Consider the following 22663-nt stretch of genomic DNA (forward strand, 5'->3'; position numbering starts at 1 on the left):
GGGACTGTAAAACTGCAAATTAATCTGTATTTGAGTGGATTGTTATAGCCATCGTGTACTACTACTTGTAACGGTGGCTTTTGGGAAGTTTTATAGTAAAGGTGCAAGTTAAAAGCGTAGGCCAGATAAAACAGCGTTACTATGCACGTATGTGTACTGGGTCAGAGCTGTACCTGAACTTGGGGGGTAACTGACATGAGTGTAGGTTTAATTAGAAATGCTTAATTGGGTACTTGATTAGAAATCTGCTGATGAAAAAGGCTAGTTACTGCCCTTAATAGTATATAACGTTATTTGGAAGTTGCGTACTTTACACACTGTAAACTTTACACTGTTTACAGTTTACGACTTTATAAATATTTTTTTCTTGTTCTCCTGGATTAGTAAGAAATTGGTGGTCCATCCGTCACACTGTGAGGAGTCTCTTTGGGATGGTTTTACGGCGATGGTGGGTTGCAAGGGAGTTTGGTTTGTCCCATGACCAGATCGGGTTGGAAATGGTAAAGCAATCCGACGTTAGTGAGCTCTGAGCCTTGAGCTTTTTTAAACAAAGTTGGATGTTCGTTCCCCTAAGCTAGTACATGATCTAAAGGACTGTTATCTTTGCTTTTTTTAAAAAATAAAGGTTTTGTGAGTTTCTTAAAACATGACAAAGATGCAATTCAGCCACTTTCTCTTTGATTATCATGGTGCTAACCCATGCAGAAGAAGTCCACACTTCACTGCCCGTGCCTGCCGATCCCTCCAGCTCCCAGTTGAACCAACACCCACACAATGAAGCAGGCAGCTCCGAGTTAGGACACAATTAGAGCTGTTAGTGGGGAGCACAGGGTTTAGTAATGCAGAAAGCCAGGTTTCGGATGTCTTTGCTTAGGATGTGGTTTTGCTTTCCTAACCGTCTCGCCCTAAGCTGTGCTCCTTCAAGCCTGTTCTCTGGTCGTGGTGCTTGGTGATGTTAGGAATCCACAAGACAACTTGTCCACTGAACAAAATAAGGTCTAACCGTGTTATCCCTCCAAGAGTGTTTTAGATTTTACCTAAGTTATGAAGAGATCTACCCCCCTATCCTCCCTTGTTTAATGAACACTATGAGACTCCTGTTCTCCTCAGATTTGTATTTGTTTGTGCCCAGGGAAGTTTGAGAAGTAGTGCCTACTCAACGAGGATAGCCGCAGGGTCTAGGAAGGAAATTGCAGCTCATTTACAAGGAGACAAAAAGATAAAAGGGCCAAGTCTGAGGGACACTTAACAGATGCTCAGTCTACACACTTCAGTGGTTGGTGAAATACCTTCTCCCTTTGTCATTGTAATCATTAGTGATTGGTTGGTGGGGGGTACTTTAGATTGTACTTGGAAAAGTACTTGATCCAGTTATTTAAGAAATACAGATTATATACATTTACTTCCTGGGAGTCTTAAGAGTCGAGTACAGGCACTGTTAGAAAGCAGACGAATAAAAATGCGGCATTGTAAGTTTGATGAACTCTCACCTACTCACTGGAGGCTGAAGACTTACAGAAGCACCGTACTATTTTCTACAGGCCGTGACTTTGACTGTGTTTGGGACAGATTTACATTTTGTTTGTTTTTTCTCCTGTAAAATGAATTCAGCGGGTCCTGCGTGTGTGGTTAGTATTGTTTGGGTTGAGATGTTAAACGTCTCCTTTTGTCCAAAGACTAACGACTTCAGCCGCTCTATAAAACACTGCTGCATTACAAATACTTCAGAAAGCCAAGTTGAAGGCCCATCTGAATTGTTTACCTGGAGGTAACGCAGCGCAACAGGAACCAAACCAATCCTTCTCTTTTATTGCCTTGTTGAGCTGGGTACTGACGAAGATTTTAAATATTTATTGGTGCAGTTGTAGGTTGTTAAGTCTGATAATAATATCGCTCTTGGATGGTTAGATGGAATGTCAGGAACTAGTGGGTTTCATCACATCAAGTCATAACCAATTGTAAGCCAGTCTATTGTCTTGATAAGATGGCCAGGGATTCTTCTTGGATTCCAGGACATGAATGGCAATGTCTCAATTTGTGAATTGGTCTATTGATGTATTTGACGTCTTCACATCTGGAAAGTAATTAGATTTTTTTTAACTGTTCATGCAGATTGCTGTGTGTGCATACTCCATATTAGTGAGATGAATAGAGAGACCCTGAGAAATGATCATGTTTGTGTTATTTATTATCTACATTCTTAGATGTTTTTAAGGAATGCACGCTGGTGTGATATTGTAATTCGCTCCCTAATTTGGTGAAGAAAGGCAAAACAAAAGCATGTAGTGCATTAGGGCATATACAGTGTGGGAAAAAAGTATTTGATCCCCTGCTGATTTTGTACGTTTGCCCACTGACAACGAAATGATCAGTCTATAATTTTAATGGTTGGTGTATTTTAACAGTGAGAGACAGAATAACAACAAAAAAAATCCAGAAAAATGCATTTCAAAAAAGTTATACATTTATTTGCATGTTAATGAGGGAAATAAGTATTTGACCCCTTCGACTTAGTACTTGGTGGCAAAACCCTTGTTGGCAATCACAGAGGTCCGACGTTTCTTGTAGTTGGCCACCAGGTTTGCACACATCTCAGGAGGGATTTTGTCCCACTCCTCTTTGCAGATCCTCTCCAAGTCATTAAGGTTTCGAGGCTGACGTTTGGCAACTCGAACCTTCAGCTCCCTCCACAGATTTTCTATGGGATTAAGGTCTGGAGACTGGCTAGGCCACTCCAGGAGCTTAATGTGCTTCTTCATGAGCCACTCCTTTGTTGCCTTGGATGTGTGTTTTGGGTCATTGTCATACTGGAATACCCACCCACGACCCATTTTCAATGCCCTGGCTGAGGGAAGGAGGTTCTCACCCAAGATTTGACAGTATATGGCCCCGTCCATCGTCCCTTTGATGCGGTGCAATTGTCCTGTTCCCTTAGCAGAAAAACACCCCCAAAGCATAATGTTTCCACCTCCATGTTTGACGGGGGGGATGGTGTTCTTGGGGTCATTCCTCCTCCTCCAAACATGGCGAGTTGAGTTGATGCCAAAGAGCTCGATTTTGGTCTCATCTGACCACAACACTTTCACCCAGTTCTCCTCTGAATCATTCAGATGTTCATTGGCAAACTTCAGACGGGCCTGTACATGTGCTTTCTTGAGCAGGGGGACCTTGCGGGCGCTGCAGGATTTCAGTCCTTCACGGCATAGTGTGTTACCAATTGTTTTCTTGGTCACTATGGTCCCAGCTGCCTTGAGATCATTAACAAGATCCTCCCGTGTAGTTCTCGGCTGATTTTTCACCGTTCTCATGATCATTGAATCTCCACGAGGTGAGATCTTGCATGGAGCCCCAGACCGAGGGAGACTGACAGTTATTTTGTGTTTCTCCATTTGCGAATAATAGCACCAACTGTTGTCACCTTCTCACCAAGCTGCTTGGCAATGGTCTTGTAGCCCATTCCAGCCTTGTGTAGGTCTACAATCTTGTCCCTGACATCCTTGGACAGCTCTTTGGTCTTGGCCATGGTGGAGAGTTTGGAATCTGATTGATTGATTGCTTCTGTGGACAGGTGTATTTTATACAGGTAACGAGCTGAGATTAGGAGCACTCCCTTTAAGAGAGTGCTCCTAATCTCAGCTCGTTACCTGTATGAAAGACACCTGAGAGCCAGAAATCTTGCTGATTGATAGGGGATCAAATACTTATTTCCCTCATTAACATGCAAATCAATTTATAACTTTTTTGAAATGCGTTTTTCTGGATTTTTTTGTTGTTATTCTGTCTCTCACTGTTAAAATACACCTACCATTAAAATTATAGACTGATCATTTCTTTGTCAGTGGGCAAACATACAAAATCAGAAGGGGATCAAATACTTGTTTCACTCACTATATATATATTTTTTTCCATGAGCAATTGTTGAAATTTGTTCAAATGATCCGTTTCTTCAGGAAAGCTTGATTTTTATCTGTTTCGGGGCAAAGAGGAAATTTGACTGAATTCTGCTGTAAACTGTTTCATTAGAACCACATTTTCAAACTTCTCTAAAGAAGGTCTAATAAAAGCAACCGGCAGTTGTGATTAGAGCTCTTATTGAATAATGCGGAACAGCCCTCTCTCTTCTTGGAACTGACTGACTATTCCGAGACCCCACTGTGAGGCGGCTAGAACTTCCCATACACAAGTGTCTGTGTCTGCAAGCACACCGGCACCCCCCATCCCCACTGTCCCTTTTGTGACTGGAGAACTCGCTTCCAGCCCTTTCACACTAGCAGCCTTACCTGGGTCGACCCTACCCAGGTTCAGATACGATATCAAGAAAGTCAGGCATGAGCTTTCAGACTACACTTTCAATAAATGAGTTCAATCTCGGCTCACAGAGAGAAGTCTGCAGGGTGGCTCGCTGTGCCCGGGTAAGTGCTGGCAGACCCGCCTCCCCGGGTGCATCTCTCTTGGTCCGTGCTTTCACACTAATGACAGCCAACTTCCGGGTCGCTAAAAAGTGCGTTGTCATAACCTGAACTAAATATACAGAGCTACAAACTGAAAATAGCCTTGTTTGTAAAATTTGCCTATAGTAACAGCTTTCAGACATCAACTTCAATGTGCAGTGGTCTGTGTACACCTACCAAGCTTCATTCGGATGGTTTCCTATTTACCTCTGGAACTTCCAAAAGAGGTTCATTCATCACTGCACTGGGATAGACTGCACTGCCAGATGCATTGATTTGTTCAACTAGATATCAGCTCTGGGAGGATACTACCATCTAACCTATCCTTATTTGTCAAAGAGGCAAACAGTCTGGATCCACTGAATGCCGGAAATTGCCTTTGTCTTCAGCTGTAACCTTTATTAAGATTCTTATGGCTACACCATAACCCCGCATAGATGAAGATAGCAGCCCAATTCCGGTGCTGGAAGGAAGATGGCTGGTGTCCAATAAACTGATTACTTAATGCCTAAATTGTAGCGATTCAGGTTCAGAAGCAAAAGCATTTACCATTCACCATGTGGATTTAGCTGTAAGTTGCTAATCTTTCTATTGTGATGCATCTTATTCACAATTGACTTGTGATTATTGTGTAAAAAGTCCTTGAGCAGAATGCTCTACCCTGAACTTATCACACAAAAAGTGACTTTTTATCAAGAGATGAGTTGGTACTGTACTGCAGGGCTTTTCAGTTCTGGTCCTCCGAGTCCATCATGTTTTCGCATTGTCTTCCCAGTAGAACTCCTTATAAACATTTTGAAGATTTTTCATAATTAGTGATAGATGCCCATTTTCTGCACTTGTTTCTTAAAATACTGTTAGGGTTTTTATAACCACGTAATTTTATGTTAGGGTTTTGTGTACTACATCGTGGCTTCACCATAGAGGTCATACAATTTTGATGTCCAGGCACAGGTGGGAATTTACGCTCTCATTGATATAGTTTACATTCCAGAACCCTGGCTAATTTGAAACCATACACCTCAACCAACGTAACATTAAAACCCTGAAGTGCTTTGGCACAGAGTAATTCATCATTTGTAACCCAGTGTATTTAGGTCTTAAAATGGTTAAAAGCCAAAAGGAAAGTAACTGGTTCAAATAAAGGGATCAACAAGAGTGCTCACTGAGAGTCAGTACCAGAGGTGAGCGGAAAACCCCAGCTTTATCGATTTACACCTAAAAATTATTTATGTTGGTTGAAAGATTAAATATATGAATGAAATTTAAGTCTTTCAAATAAAAAGAAATGTAGAGGGCAAAATCTGAGTTTCCTACGAGATCTTAAATTTGTATGATCTATCGCAGAAGATAAAGAAGACTGACCCCCAGAGATCAAAGCCATTTTCCATGCTTGTGAGATGACTGCCCCCTCCTCTTTGTCTGAAGCCAGTTCAGCCATAAATCAATCGGTTGTAAATCACTGGGTGAAGGTATAGGTGCCTTCGATGCAGCTTCCCATTTCCTGTCAACACCTGGTGTTTTACGGTTGCTTTATGAATAATAGGTGGAAATGTATTCCGGGGAGTTTGGTTTTCATGTATCTGCCGATAAGGAAGCAAGCTATGTAATCTCCACAGTGTAGAGGGGGCAGGTGTTACAGCATCTGTCTTTATAGTGTTGTGCAGAGGTATGTATGGCATTTAGGCTACCTATATAGTATGGTTGTTGGCTGAAAATATCCTGGTATATTAATCATTCAGTTTTTATTTGTATAGCGCCCTTCGCAGGGTAGCCACAGAGCGCTTTACAGTTTGTAATATTATATGGTCTCTGGTGGGAGGATTTTCTATAGGGTTTTGATAGTATTGAGAGTAAGCTAAATGAATGATGAGACTGCCATCTGTTATGATCTCATTCTGAAAATATGTAAGCGTAGCAGCTGTTTATCTTCTTTAAGTTCTAGTCGCAGTGAAACTCGGTCCTGGTTAAATATGGATTTACTATTATATACATTTAATCCCTGTGTGGTATCAGACTTTACTTACCTACACCCCCTGATCTGACCACACTTTCACAGGCCAGATGTAGAGGGAGCAATGTGCCCTCTGAAAGGTTTGCAGTCTGGTCTTTTGCTTCTCTTCACACTGAGACCACAACAGCATAAGAAAAGCACTATAGGACAGACTGATGCGGCTCTCGCCCAGATCACCGCAGACTCGTGGAGGCCTGGTAGGTCATGGGGATCCCTGTCGCCTGGTTAACCAAGGAAACCCTGGCTGACGTCTCGAGCTGCGCCAATTGCTTGACACCGTCTAAGGGAATCTCTATGCTCCAACTCTTTCTTTAGTAGATCTGCCATGTCGCCAAGATTGGATTTGGCAAAGTATGGCTTTAAGGACACAACCTGTATTTCAATTGGAGAGCTATCGATTCAAGAGCTGTATAATGCAGTGACCTATCGGTGTTGGTAAAGTTCGCGCTAACTGCTTGGAAAGCTACATCAATAGTATCCACTTATGTATTCATTTGTAAGTTGGTAGTTTAGGCCTTCACATTAATAAGTGAAAGTGTACTAGAGTTGATGAGGTTTGTCTTTTGTTTGGTAGTTATTTGGTGATGCATTTAATTTTAAATTCTAGGAACTCCATGTATTTATCAGCTATATCGTTTTGAAGTTTGTTCAGTGATTCAGCCTAGAGAAAACTGTAAAGATGAGTGAACATATTTAAGATGGCTCATAGAGTTGTCTCTCTTCGCTGAATCTGTGTTCAACGAACTCTAATCACTAAATTAATAAACACTTTCTTGTTCTAAATCAACTTCCGAAAAATGGTTCCAAATGAAGCATGTGAACCCTCTCAATTACGACTGTGTGTTTGTGTATGTTTTATTACTACCCTGTTAAGTTATTCTGTACAGTTTTACATGAGAGATTTGAATTTTTCTTCTGTAACAAGGAGGCAAGAGAAATGTAGCAATGTTTCCACTCCAGTTCCATCTCTGCGTGACCTTGCTGAGTTCATGCGCTTCCTGCTCATACGTGGAAGCATGCAGACCCCTCGTCAAGGTGTGGTGGGTTTCCATTGCCAAGTTCCTACACAGGACCCTGGGAATTCTGTTCGCTATAGATGCAATATTCATCTAGCACAAACTGCTTCACCAAATTCATTTTACCACCCCCCTTTATTTTTAATGCAGAAGTGTTTTTCCATTTATTCACTGAAACAGGTAAAAAGGCCTAACACCTCGAGCACGAGAGCACAGCGGGGCACGCATTAGTGTCGTGGAGCTGGAATCATTCGGCTCAAGCTGCGAGTGCATTCTGCCAGAGCTGCACGTGGTACTTGAAACTGGGCTGCTTTCTTTCAGTTCCCTGTCGACTCATTGATTGTGCATGCATGGGAATCCCTGGATGAACCACCTCCAAGAGAACGGACAGTACTGGGGGGTGGGATTAAAGCATGAGATCAGAGAGGCGTTTCAAGAGCAGCAACAAAGCATTGAGAATGATGGTGGAAGTGGAAAATCTGTTTGCTTCAATTCACATGAGGCACAACTGTGTTTTAATGGCAATCCACTCCTTAACCTATTATCCTGAAATTCCTGCTCTGGTGCCATGGTCTCTCTCCACTGCAGCCGAGCAGGAAGCAGGTGGTGGTACGGAGGTGCGGAGAGCGTAGGGTTCTTGTTTTGGTTGTGGCCTTAGTATACAGAAGGGCTTGTGTGTTTAATTGACACACTGCGGCACGCAAGCAGACCAGTAGATCAGCAGCACAGGAGTGTACTTGTGCGGGAGAAGGTTATTTTTCAAAAGAGTTGCATTTCATACGTCTTTTCCTCCTACATCTACTCACTGTAATGGGCTTCGGCATTATTTTGGTCCGAGGCAATATATTCTGCTATAGACATTGTAGCATACAGGTCCAGTCCAGAGCAGATGCTGTGTTTGGAGTAGCATCAAGGACAATGTAGGGATGGATGGATTTAAGATGGCTATTCCGTAGAGGTTGGATTAATTTGCAGTCTTTGTGATAATGCAGAAAAGCATTGATTTTTCAAATCGTATTTTAGCTCTTCATCTGCCGGTGCAATTTGACTGACGCACTTTAAATCTTGAATGCCTGTTGCTGGTGTGTAACTCTTAAACTAGACAAGTCTTGAGTTGCCATGTAGAGGGAGTCCTGTTCAAATGTATTTTAGCTTTCTGTTACTTCTGATCTATGATCATACTCTTAAATTTCAGACTTCAATCATACTTAGTACAAGAAAAAACAATAGCAAGTTTACCAGCTACACACTTTCATTTTAATCGACCGAGTAGTTTGAACTGTTTACATTATAACTCATTACTTAGCCTAGACTTTTTTTAATATATATAAAGATGTGCGCTAGCGAAATGTAACAGTACATTTAAGGCTATAGATCGATATGACATTCAAACAATACAGAGACAATACTGTGTGTCCTGCAGTGGTGTGAGCTGTCTTGGTGCCCGTGTTTATTCTGTGTTTATTCCGCGTCTCTCAGACACGCAGTCCCTGGGGGCAGGTCTTGAGTTACGTCACATGCTGACGCTTTCCGCCCGGCCCAGGGTCCGGCACGTTCACATATACATTTAGGCCGGCCGGGTCGAAAAGCGGGACTAGTTTTGACCCAGCCCAGGGCCGGCCTAAATCTATGACCCCGTTCACGTATGAGTTAGCCCGTCCCATGTTGTATGTATGTATGTTTTGTGGTTAGGCCGTGGAGTGTTAAGCTTCACGGTATTTCAACATACCAGGACTCGCTGACCTAATAAATCAAGTGGGGAATCTTGAGTGCTCCTGTTACGGGTGTGTAATGCAGCTCCACGTTAGGAGGGGGGGGATATACACAAAAAAAATAATGCAGGGACGGTAGTCTAATGCAACGTGGCAGATGAATTCCTCAGAGATGTCTTTAAGAATAAGATCCACACAACTGATTTTGGCGTGAAGGGTCCGGCCCCCTGCCTGGGCCTGATCAAAGCACAGCGAGCGCCTGAGTCTGGGAGTGGGAGGCTCACTCCTCTCTCGGCCTTGCCCATAACGCCAATCAATAAACAAGCAACCTTGTCACTCTGGGTGGCATGTTTGATGCCCTGGCGACTTTTATTCCCAGGCATGTGAGCTGGCCACTGGCCAGCACGCGCTACCTCACTGGGAAACTGAGAGCATGTCAATGTTTCTCACTCCCTCGCTTTCTTTTCTGCCTGTTATATTCAACAATGTCTGAATTATGATACTGGCTAGCAGCCACCAGCCAGAATGTTGTCTCATATGGTCTGTAATTACCTTGCTTTGTTCTTTTTTTGGGGCATTTTTTCTTTCTCCCCACGCTGCCTGCTTCTAGCAAGCAAATTCTTTTTCTAATGATAACCATACTAGTTTGACATATGTTGCGGCTGTAGGCCAGGCTTTAAAAAAAATTATAATTACGGGCAGAGTAGTTGCAATTACCACTGAGCTTGGTGCTAATCATTTGTTTTTTTTCCCTGAGAAAACAAAACCCAAAGAGAAGGAAACTAGCAGATATAAAATCCTAACTGCCATGATTATCAATGTTTGCAGCAACCCTGTCGCCAGTGTTCTGCTTACTTTTTTGTAATTGTTGTTTTTCCTTTATTATTAATGAAATCTGTTTGCCCCAGACTTTTATGGTTTGGATTGTGGATCATTATCTCTGATTTGTATCTGTAGGCAGTGCACTAACTATATATACTAGCCCAGTCAGTCCACAGTAGAATATGGTGCTATAGTACCTTTTTTGTTCAAGTTTTATGCTCATGTTGCCTGGTTGTACAATTCCTCCTTCAGGTAATGACTGCATTAGATTGTGACTATTTCCATCCAACAGTATTTAAATGTTTATATATTTGAGTTTATAATAATAATGAGCCCTTATCTTAGTTTATAAATTAACCTTATAACTGTTTTTATAATTGTGACCAATTAGAATAAAACAATATACTTTCCTGCTGGAAAATTACGTTTACTTTTTGTGCTTGTTTTAAGTGAAAATCCTTAAAATTGAAAGCAGATTGTGAAGGCAACCAAGTATTTGTGAATTGTGAGTTGTGAATTGATAAAACAAACATTTATCTGCTTACATGGCAGACCTAGCTGATGAAAACAATACTCAAAAAACCCTCCTATATAATCACTCAAATCATCATTATTTTTGTTTGTTCAGTGCGTTTTGGAAAGACAGATTACCCACACCGCTCTGCCAAGGCATGTCTGCAGTAATCCATGGCTGATTATTAAAACATGCACATTGCCTAACTTCTGGCTAGGCATTACGTCAAGGAAACAACACCGATTTATTTTTGTCGGATAAAATGCAGCAAGTCCCGTGTCAGCTCTGCAAATTAAGAATGTGAAATTATTCTGTGCTGTTGCTGAGAAGTTGTCCTCCTTATGCTTGTGCTGTACTGGGAGCATTGACAGCAGTATTTTTCCATGATTAAATGTTCTGCCCATGAAACAATATATTGTGGGCTCCTCGTTTATTACTGTACTTGTGCTTCCTTGCTCACCTCAAGTCCCTTTGGCTTAATAACAAGATCTTGGAATAATTTTTATTACATTTCAGTTTTTAATTGCAGCACTGTCATTGTGCTCTTTTCAGTAAAGCACAGTTACACATTAAAGCAAACCACACATGAAAAGCTAAGAGAAGCTAACCCAAGATACCAATACTGTATTCATTTTCATAAAGTTCCCTTCATGGCGGGAACTCTGCAGAATTGAAGACAAACACAGACCGTTCTTTAATATGATACATGCTAGTTTTATTTGCCTCAGCAGTGTTGTGAATTTAAAATATGTCCATCACTGCATCCTTGCTGCACGATCAACGATTCTTTCACATTATTAACCTTTCTGATAGCTTCATGTTTCTCTATCACAGTGGGTACAACTTCAAACCAGTCTGCTAAGGATCCAATACAATTGAGCCCTGCCCCCTTAAACACATTCACGCTGGCGGTAGTGAGACGTGCATTCTTTTAGCTGTGTGAAAAAAACGCGCTGCTCTGAAGTTTGCAACATTGGGCTGAAAGGTTAGCCACGTCCATCTGGTATTAAAAATGCTTCCTGTTGCTATTAAACCCGGGCAGCACAGTCTTGCTTCATCAGCCTCATTCCTGCAGTGGAAACGATGGCTCCCTCAGGCCAACAGGAAAATCGCCGTCTGCCTCGCGCTTAGGATTGTTAGGGAAACAATAGGCATTTCCTTGCAGCTGCAGGTAGATATTGCTCTGTGATCAGGGAACATTGATCAAGGCTAGGCCACCAGTTGCTTCCTGCTTGTTTGCAACCCCACTGATGAATGTACACGTTGGAAGCTGGAGTCTTTTGAACTGTCGTTTTATTTATAGGGCCATTCAGAAAACAAAAAACACAAAAGCTTTCATTTTTCTTTCATTCTGCCTTTCAAAGCATAGCCAAACGGGAAAAAGACTTCCTAAGCTGCTACCTTGACAGATTAAGGCCTGTTGGACATTTCCACTGTGCAATGTAGTTCCTGTGCAGTCAGATAAACTGATGCCCCCAACACACACACTTAATTACATCTGCCTGGTATGTGTTGGAAGGTGTCGGTGACTAATTGGAAATTCACAGCTGCTGTCCTGCTCCGTTTTGAAAACAGGCCTTTTTGTACCTGATCTCTGATAAGCCCTGCAGGTTTTTTTATTTTATTTTATTTTGCTTGAAGCAGGAGAGGAAAAGCCCTGACCTTAGCACTGTGTGTTTTCATGGCACCTCTCATGTTTGACTTCATGCAGATGTATGCAATAAAACCCCATTCACCCTCTCCAGCAAACCAACCACAAAGGGCTGGCTTATACAAGATCTTTAAACAGACCAACTTGATCAAGCTATGAATATTTAGGCCTACTGTTTTATTAAAGTCTCTTTTTTTTTTGGGATGGGGTTGTGTACCTATCTTTCAATATTCAACCTGCTGTGGTTCCTCTAAGCTGAATGAGGATTTTTACTTAATCTAAATAAATCAAATTCAGGTGTTAAAAGGTTTATTGTGCCCACTTAAAGTAAAAGCCTTGTCCAGGTTTTTCCACACCATCTGGTTAAGTTTCCTTTATTAGTGTGTTTTTATTAGTAAATGTCCACATTTCAGAAATGCTGTAACCTAGGCATACTAATTATTGACGTTGGATAGGGAACATCGATGGTCTAATGATGGTTTATTACAGCTTTGATGGCTTTCAAGATCTTAACAAAGATGACTAAGTACCACTATAAAAATATAGATAGCAATGGTTAATTTGAAAAACTAAACTTTGAAGAATCAGTTGACAGTTATTTAAATTGGCTTCCCTCCTACACAAAGTGATTTAAACACTTTTTTTTTTTGAGGTCCCACGCTACCTTGCCAAGCTTGCAGTGCACGGGTGAGTGGGAGATGACACTGGGGCATGTGCTGCAATGTGTTATTAGGCAGAATCATTGAGGAAGAGATGCTCTAGAGGAGAACGCTACGTTATTTTTCTGGGTCTGCTTTCAAACCTCTCCCTGCCTCTCTTGTGGCCGTGTTCCTGCCTGCACATGGGGCTGCTAATTGGACCTGGTTTAGGTCGCAGAATCCACAAGGCTCTGCCGATTTGATGAATTTCTACAAGAAAGGGTTCATGCATTCACTAGCAATTAAAATGTCGCTAAGCCAATGCAGCTGTCTTTGTGGACAGCAGGACGGCAGCAGAGGTTTAAGGTGATGAGAATGCTGTGGTGGCTCCACATAGAAATTGGATATAATTGACTAGATCACCTTAGTATTCATTCTTTAAGCCTACAATATCTCATAAATATCGCTTGTTGGTGGCTAGTACTCCTGTACTCAATATACAGGGTCTTAGAAGTGTTCAAAATACAACTTTTACCCCTTTTTTTAAATTAATGGATATTTTAGCACTACCGTAACAATAACCCCCCCCCCACATCGCTTCTGCGTGCTTAAGAAATGAGTTCACTGGAACACTGTTACAATGGTGTGAATGGTTTCCAGACCTTGTTTTTTTTCCCTTTTATAACTGTTTTAACAAAGACAGAGACTGAAATTGTATACCCTAGCTTACTAACACCCTGGGAGCTTTGATCTTCATGGGGCCTCAGATCCAGAATCTTTATTTTGTAACTTGATGTCAAGCGGAGTCAAAGATGCGTAGAAGAAATATAGGCCCTGGCAGCCTTCACTGTATGGGTCTGAAGCATCTCTGCTTGCTGTTATTTTATTGGCCTTTATTCAGATGTAAAAGCACAATTGCTTTATAAGCAATTATATTTCAGGGATTTCAGTTTTCAGCCTTTATTTTTGTCCCTTTTTTAAAGTGCTTTGAACCAAATTCCCTTTCTTAATACAAGAAAGTTTAGTCACCAAACATTTGATCCTTCCTCTCCCTTTAGCTGCTCATTTCACATTTGAGCCTGTCATTCAAATAAACGTAAAGCAGTCGCATGAATCACTTCTCTCCCCCAAACCACCCCCCCCAACACCCCCCCATCACGATGCTATTTTAAATGCCACTCTGTTCTCACGCTTTACCTGATTTTAGCTCCAATGTGTTACTTTTCTCATCGTTGTGTTGTTTTTCAACTGCAAATTAAACGGCCTTTTCTTGTAATTTGTATGCAAATGCAAACTTATGACTGACCTAATGCAGTGCTATTAACTCTGGTCCTGGAGCACCACTGTGTCTTCTTTTTGTTGCAACCATGAACCCTCAAATCCTTATATTAACCATCTCCAGCAGCTGCTACTGAAAAAGGACCAATTAAGCAATTATTGCTACATACAAGTATCCAATTTAGAGTTCAGCTAGGAACTGCAGTGGTAGGCATATTCCAGAACCAGGGCTGAAAACCACTAGCCTAATTCAAGTGACAAGTTATAGTAAAGCAAAATCTATTTAAAGCTACAGCAGCAGAAGAAGAAAGTATCAAATATTCTGGAATAGCAATCATGGGCCAAAAGAGTCTTGTGAACTTATCTTCCATTATTGGCAGTGTGCAGCAGAGTTTGCGCTAGACTTTTTTTTTTTTGACAGCCAATGTGGCCGTTAATATTCCAGAATTCCAGCCATATAGAACTACTGGACATATGTTTTAAATAGCCATATAATAGCCTACATTTAAACAGCAATAAAACACAAACGCTATGATCCAACAAATGTATTTTCATTCTGCTGACTACTTTATATAACTTCACAAACTTTGTGAACTGATAGGCTACAAAAATAAAATAAAACAAATCGCCTTGCTATTGTTAATTAAATAAAGCCATTAGCCTACATTAAATGTATGTCTCTTTGCATTCTAAGCCCGTCAAATTAAATAACTTGAAAATAAGTTAAATGAAGCAGTTAGGTCTAAAACATAAAATAGGCTGTTCTGTCCAAATTCCACATTTGTCAAATTCCCGTTTGTTTGTGGCACAACTTCATTGAATAGGAGTGAACCGCTGCTTGTGCAAAGTTGAAGAAATCCAACCCCTTGGCACAACTTGCAACTCTCATCAACCTTGTCACCTTTTCTTCAGTGACGTGGTTTCTCGGGGCTGTTTTTTTTTTTTTTAATATACTGTTCTGGAGTGAGAATCCACGCACTGCAGGCACACTGGACACAACAATTGTGCTGTCAATCTTTCCCAGCTTTGCCCGGTTGGGATAGATATAGTCACATGACCAAACACTCAGGCAACATATCTTATAGGTCACACAATATTAGGCTATTTAATATGCTATTAATCAATTTATTTATTTGGCATATTTTCCACCGGACGTTTTGGCCGTCGATATTTTCATCTGCCGGACAACTACACATGATACCGGCAAACATAAACCCTGGTATGCAGTTCTGTCCTCCTTGGGATGTTTTATGGGTTGCAAAGCAGAGATTGGTTGGATGGACAAGATGGGCAGTCTGAATAGGTCAACGCTTTGGTCAAGTTTAGTTTACTTACTCTTGGTTCACTATAAGACCGTTGTATCTGAATGTTTGGCGATGATGAAACAAGCGGGTGAAAAGGGAATGTATATTACTGGTTCATTAACTCGGTTTAGAACAGCAGTTGATTCATAATCATTGAAAAAAGCTATGGCTGTTCCCACATCTGGTGATCTATTTATACAATACTGTGGTCTTTTTCAACTCAGTTGTGAATGTGGCAGGTGCTTCTAGACCCTATTAAATAGAACAACCTACCATTTCTGGTATTTATTACACTATAAAACATGCATCACAAATGGGGATATAGAAAGCATGAGTGTGTTTAAATACATGGTCAGTGTAATGCAATTATAAGCAGAAACATTTTCTCCGGGGTGTGGAAAATTGCATTACAGGGCATAAAGGTGAAAAAGTAGACATGCTGAAACCACAGCTGGGTTAAGTATTACACTTGTAAATAAAGCCACGATAAAGTGTTTATTGCTATATTGAAAAACAAAAGGTTGATGGTACATTAGGCTATTATTAAAATACAATATGTGTCTAAGTGAGTAGCTGTTGAAATTTCTGCAGAAGAGGATTCCACCAGAGGATAAACTCTTGTAATCCATACTATTTAGCAGTTTTGATGCAGAATATAGATGTGGAAAAGTTCAAAAGAGTTCCCAAAAAGGTAAATAAATAAAAAAATAAGTTGGCATAGCAACATATGAGGCAAGACAGAAAAACTGAAGCAATTGATTTTCTTAAAATATTTCCTTTGTACTAGAGAATTCTGTAATGCAAACAGATTGGGTTTGAAACCTGTGACTGTCCCTATAAAGAACGTATGGTTATATGAGATCCCTATGTTGTATAAATTAACTGAACTGTTTTTTATTGGTTTGTTCAACATTAAATGTGCAGAAACTGAACGACAACACAAGTTCACACAAATATACATTTGTGTCACTTTTCCTTCTGTAGGTTTCTAGTCCTTGTCATTCCTATTTAGTGGCTGTATCAGATCACTGTAATTACCACAATACCTCAGAATAACTTAGTTTCATGTGTAATTAAACCAACATTGCAGACACACACCATATTGCTCACAGATTAGGAGTACTGCGCTTTGTCAGACATTCGAAACCCATGTGTTTTGCCACTATGGAAATAAAACTTCTGACTGGCGGTAACCATAGATACTTGTCTTGCTGTACACATGCTCGTGACTTACTTTGATCTGTTGTAATTAATCTTGTCTCCATTCAACAGTACCACCTATTTATAATTACTCCAGACCTTTCCAGGCTTTAAACAACAATGAAACAAACTAGACTGCCACTTAATGGTTACTGTGCTACACGTATAAACACATCAAGGCTTCAGCAACACACGGTTATAAATGTGTAAATCAAAGATTAGGTAAATAATATGATTTACAACCAGAATAGCCTTTTGTATATATTTACTTTTGCTAATATTAATGTACATGATTTTCAGCCTTTGATTTATTTTCTCATTTATGCCTTGGGCTTCACTTAAGTTCAGTTTTATTATATAGACTTCATAGCAGTTGACAAATTATTGCCTGGGATCAGAAATCAGAATGAGAAACAACAAATAAAATTAGACTATATGAAGCATTCAGCTGCAAACTGTTGGATTTCTGTTGGAAATTAGTGCTGTCTATAGGAATCAAATTGTGGAAACCACTTGAATGACTTCCCTCACTTTATTGAATCCACCCCTGTGTTAGTGTTAGAGCTGTAGAGAAGACTTATTTAATCTTACTGTTGTCCGGCTGGTTTGTTCATTCCCACTGAGGCATCTGATGTGATGTACAGAGTTGTATGAGGCTAGAGCTGTACACGTCCAAAGAAATAATTCAAGTAGCAGATTTTCCATTAGTTTTAATCTATACCCTTATTGCAGCTCAAAAAAACAAAACAACCTAAGACCGCACTGGAAACTCAGCTTACCGCCAGGTTCAGTCTCATAAAACCCTGGAGACCGATACAAGACCAGCTACGATTTTTGGCACGTAATGAACCGAAAATGAAGTAATTAAGTAAGGTTTGGGCCTGGACTTCAGCGAGTGAGTGAGAGCGTTGATTTTCCTTATGTATTTGCAGTCTGGTTATTCCAAGTATACAGTTGCATGAAAATGTACCATTTCAATTGAGAACAGTTTCTTGATCACCACACCCAAGTTCCCTATGGCTGCGCACAGAATTTTGCCAATCGGAAGAATTGCTTTGTCGTTTCTTCCCACTGTGCCAACTGGTCAACACAAACTCTTGCAGCTGTTTAAGCGTCAGTCAACCAAGTCAGTCGTGGGCTGCACTAAAATGGGGGATTTGATCATGCCTGGAGCATGTGTTTAATTGTCGCCCTCACAATAACAATGACCGTAACTGTACAGCCAGACTTGGAGTCCCTCACAGTGGCCTGGCTAGCATTCACGATGGGGTTTGGATGCTGAATGGCAGTGTCTCTGTCTACCATCTCTGTGGCTAACCAGTATTCCAGGAACTTTGGGTGAACTTATTGTAATTGAGGAAAAAGGGATTACAGAGGATGGAGAGAAGGGGTGGAGAGATCTGTCCTGTGGGAGCCTCAGACTCCAGTCTCAAAAGCTGGTCATATTTCCAACAAATGGCTCCTGACAAGCCAGACCTGTAATAAATGTGGAATCTTGTAAGAAACTCTACTAAAGCATCAAGGAGGTACATTACTGACTGGCCTGTTGAGCAGGGTTACAAGAAAAACCATTGCAATTCAAATTGATAACATTGATTCATGCCAATATGTAACTGAATAACAAAAATGTAAAGTCCATTTAGAGCGATCTCTGCAAAGTGGAATCCTCTTTTTAGTCCAGCACACAATCCAGTGGGTTTTACTGTTTTGCTAACTAATGAAGAGATCCTGGTAAGAACCAGGAGAAAATCTAATCGATGAGGACCTAATTTTAAAGTATAAATTAATTCTAGTAAATAAATGTTACATCACTGAATGCTAATGAGGAAAAGACAAGAAAAAATTAAACTCTTATCCTCGTTTATAAGATTTGATTTTGTCTTCGATTTAAAAATGCAAAGACACATTGCATCGCTGCAGTCTGGCACACTTTCTATGCAGACAGTATTGGAGAATATACTATTCTAAGAGTCTCTTGATAATTGTCACTGTTTCTACTGCAGCTCTCTATTTTGGTCTTGTGGTACGTCTGTTTCTACTTAGGGGACTCCCCATATTAAATCTGAAGAGTCTTTTATCCTTAAACTCGATGCATCTTGCCAGCAAAAATAACTTCTTTGTCTAGTCCTTTTGGGTTGTTTGAATCTCAATTAATATATATATATATATATATATTATTACTGTACATTGACTTAAATTAAGCTCCCTGGTACTGACCCATCTGAACAAAGTGCAGTGTTTCATGGGCTTGTCTAGTTGGTATACAAAAAAAAAAAACATTAATATCTCGTTTTGCAGACATTGCGGCCCCACTGAAAACTTCAAAGGAATGTGCCTTCAGATTGGTCAGCGGATGTGGATAAAACTTAAAACACTTTCCAGTCTCCTCCTGACCTAGGTTGTTCAGATCTCGCCAAGCCTTTTCAAGTGTATACAGATGCCAGTGTGGTGCCCTGTTGGCCCAGAGTTGTGAAGAATTGAGAAACTGTACTTTTGCCTTCCGGATCCTCCCTGTGCCATTCACTGTTTGAGATGGAGTGTTTGGTGGACAACCCAGTCATGGGCTGTTAACATCCAAAAAAAACAACTAGGACTGACTAGGTAGACCCTAAAGCTATTTTCACAGTAGTACACCAGCCTGGGTTATGATGACCCACTTTTTAATAGTCTGTTTTGTTGTTTTCTTCTCTTCAGTTGCATATAATCTGGCTTTTTGCTATATGTTCTGCTCATCTTTGTTTTTCCTCAGTCTATTTTTTCCATCTTTTAATTTTCTGAATCTGTTTTAATCACTAACAAATTCAGTCCTTTTACGGTTGTCAAATCATATTTTCTTTGTAATTCTTTGTAAAGTTCTACTCCTAACTTGTATTTGGAAACCACTCTATTATATTTCACCTATAATACAATATATCAGATTTGTCAACTTTTTTTAATGTTTAAATATAATCTTTTCTCTCTAATAAAAAGTAATTCACCCTTTGCCCTATGGGACTGACAACTGAACATGCTTAGAAAGTAAAATACTTTTTTTTGTGACTTCAAAGTCAGTCCTCACTCTTCAGAAATTTGACATGTTGTTTCCAGTGGTTGATTCGTAGGGAAAATGCTACCAAATGCTAGACATCGTCTTCAAACAAGTGCCAAAGAAGTCACATGGGTCAAGATATTATTGCTCAGTGAAGCCAGACATCAGTAATAATCTTTTAAAGTGTCGGTTCATCAGGGGACTAACATTGTGTCCGCATTATGCATAAACCCGGCGAATTACTCTTCATTATGTCAACTCTGCATATTGTGCTAATTGGCTATTCTTTTCACAGCAATTACTGTTTTTAGTTTTCATTTCCCTCTGATTGCCATTGTTAAAATTTGTCAGTGTTGATTAATGGAATGAGGAAGGTGTTGAAGGTTTTAAATTGGGTCCTTGTCATAACAAAGTGTGAGCTATACTGTACGTTTTTTTTTTTTTTTTTTTTTCCTCTTCTCTTTCATTCGGTTCCCATTTTCCAGAGCTGGGTCAGTACGCTTGGGAAGATTTGGCTTGGCTTTCTGTTTTTCATTTCCGGATTTCCGTGTTTTAATTTTTCTGCAGTTCTATTGAGGTTTTGTTTGTTCTTCACTCTTGAACATTTCTGTACAAATTTAACTCCCCAGGCCAAATCACACATGTAATTGTAAAGCCTTTGCCCCTTACCTGGCTGCTTAAAACTTGAACTTGAGATGCATATCCCATTGGTCTCTGTCCTAATTCTTGTCTCTCACGCTTCTGCTTTTTGACAGAAATACAGTTCTTGGCAGTATTAAGACATCCGTTCATACTGTTTAAAGAACAAGAGACCAGATTTTTGTTAGATCGGATACAGGTTAAAGATGTGCTAATGAAGTCTAAAGAATGTCTCCCTGTAGCATTTTTCATGGTACTTCTCAGCCTATAAAAACAAACCTTATAGAGTGCAACACTACTGCTCATAGTTGAGGGTAAGCACTGTGAAACATGGTCCAAAATGTGTGGTGAAAAACAGGAATTGAAACATTTGAGTTTTGAATGAAAAGACACAGATGGAAGTGCCTCTGTAGTCAGACGGAAGGACTCTGTTTTGTAGGAAGTACAGAGGTTTACAATATTGGGAGAAAATATTACAACAAATCCTTTGAAGAAAAAGTATCCAAGTCTTGACTAAGTGCCCCAGCTAAACAAGTGGGGAGTGATGTGGCTCCACTAAACGTCTGCCCTACTCCACCTTTGAAGCTCAATATTACCCCAGTCCCCCCAGAACTCCACGCTGCATTCTACTGTGGCCTTCCCCACCGAATATCCCATGCTCTCACTCCTTGAACAGAACGTCCCTTTCACAAAGCCATAGACTCCGGGGGCCTCCTGCCACAGTCTAAGCTCAGAAGAACGCAGACGCCTGTCCAAAACTACCCCAGCCAAGAGGAACAGTGGCTCTGCTTTAGTTTCACAGGAAAGCGGTTTTATTTGGTGTTAATCCAAGGAAAACCTCACAGGAGAGTGTATGGAGCGAGTGTGACATACCTGCTGCAGGACTGCACTGGGCCGAGGAAAGCGCGGGTGTGCTGACAGTAGTCTGGTTCTAGCTGTGTGAAGTGTCCATTCTCGTGTTTTGTCATGTCAATTGATGGCTGATTCATTTCATTGTCATGTTGAGGGATAAAGGTGTTTAGTTGGAGGGGGTTAACGTAACTTTTCTTTGGAGACGGCGCTGTATCATTGGATTCTCATTTCTCAACACATTCAGTATCTCTTCAGATATGCCATGAAATAAATACAAATGATTCTGATCTAGTAATATACCTGAATTGACAGTACCCATAATCCAATTATAATGCACCGAGCATTGTGGAAATCAATGTACTTAACATTACATGTATAAAATGAGGAACTGAATCTGTAAGCACTTTCAAATAGAAAAAAAAAATCAGTACAATACTTACAACCCCTGTAATGCATCCTCATATGGGCTTTTTTGTGTTTATTTTCATACATTGGATTTATGCAGTAATATATCTGAGATAAAGCCTGAATTGATAGGGGTTTATGGTAGACTGTCATTCTGATTTCTAAATAGGATTTAAGCCTTTTCTGGTTTAGGCACAGTAGCTAAGTCTGTCATTTGTGAAGTATTAAGCTTTGTTGGCAATATATTGAATGCTGTTTGCAGGGCACAGACCTACAGCAACACAGTCTGAAAGCTGTGTATGTACGCAAATAGCTCTTTAGGTTAAATAACCTCCCACAGTGTCAGGAGAGCTGGAGTTTTGTGGGTATGGTAGATATCCCTGCAGATTTTAAAGTTTTACACAACTCTGACCTTCAAGGCATTTAACTCTTCGATATCGCTGTTTAAGTTTTTGTGGATTCTAGATGCTGCTTTCTTTAAAGACAGCAAGAAAAGGGTCCCTTTAGACCCTGGTTTTTGTGGCAGGGTTTTGAAATTGCATTAAGCTGTGTGGTGGGCTTCAGAACTCTCCTCCAAGGGGCTAGAGCTCCGAACAAGTGGTTCTTGTTAGTAATGAGATCAGAACGAGACTGCAATTAAAATACAGCCCATATGCTTTTCATTAGATTTTTTTTTTTTTTCTTTAACTCATTTCAGCGATGCGCTTGCCAAAATAGACTCGGTTAAATCAAGCAGAATAGGGTTTTTAGTATATGAAATATAAGGGAATAATTTTAGTTCTAGCTTTCAGGCTGCTACCCCTTCTCCACTAATTTCAGATTAAACATTCAATCAGGCAGGTGACTGACCAATGAAGAAATGTCTCCTATCTCACACGATGAACGTCATTTGAATTTCACTGAAACTCTAACCTCTGGGCTCGTTTTGGAAACTTTCCGGAAGCTGCGACTTAATTGGAAGCAGTTCTGGCATCAAACGTCTCCCAGATGTATAGTTATCCTGTCTGTTATACACGATTAAATAATAATCCTATATTTTCGCTTTCTACAGAATAGGCCTGGGCTTTGTTCCATTTTTTCCTCTCCCTTGTTTAAATGTACACAGTGTAGTTTATGTAGCAGTCCTCTCCTTGCACCGA

General features: G+C 40.3%; 1 protein-coding gene across 1 annotated transcript in view; it reads left to right on the forward strand.

The window, feature by feature from the left end:
* LOC136718742 (inactive tyrosine-protein kinase 7) overlaps nucleotides 1-22663 on the forward strand; it is a 93735-nt gene that overhangs the window by 928 nt on the left and 70144 nt on the right. The gene's annotated exons all lie outside the window — the stretch shown is intronic.

This window comes from Amia ocellicauda, chromosome 23 (genome assembly GCF_036373705.1).
Source record: "Amia ocellicauda isolate fAmiCal2 chromosome 23, fAmiCal2.hap1, whole genome shotgun sequence".
Taxonomy (NCBI): Eukaryota; Metazoa; Chordata; class Actinopteri; order Amiiformes; family Amiidae; genus Amia; species Amia ocellicauda.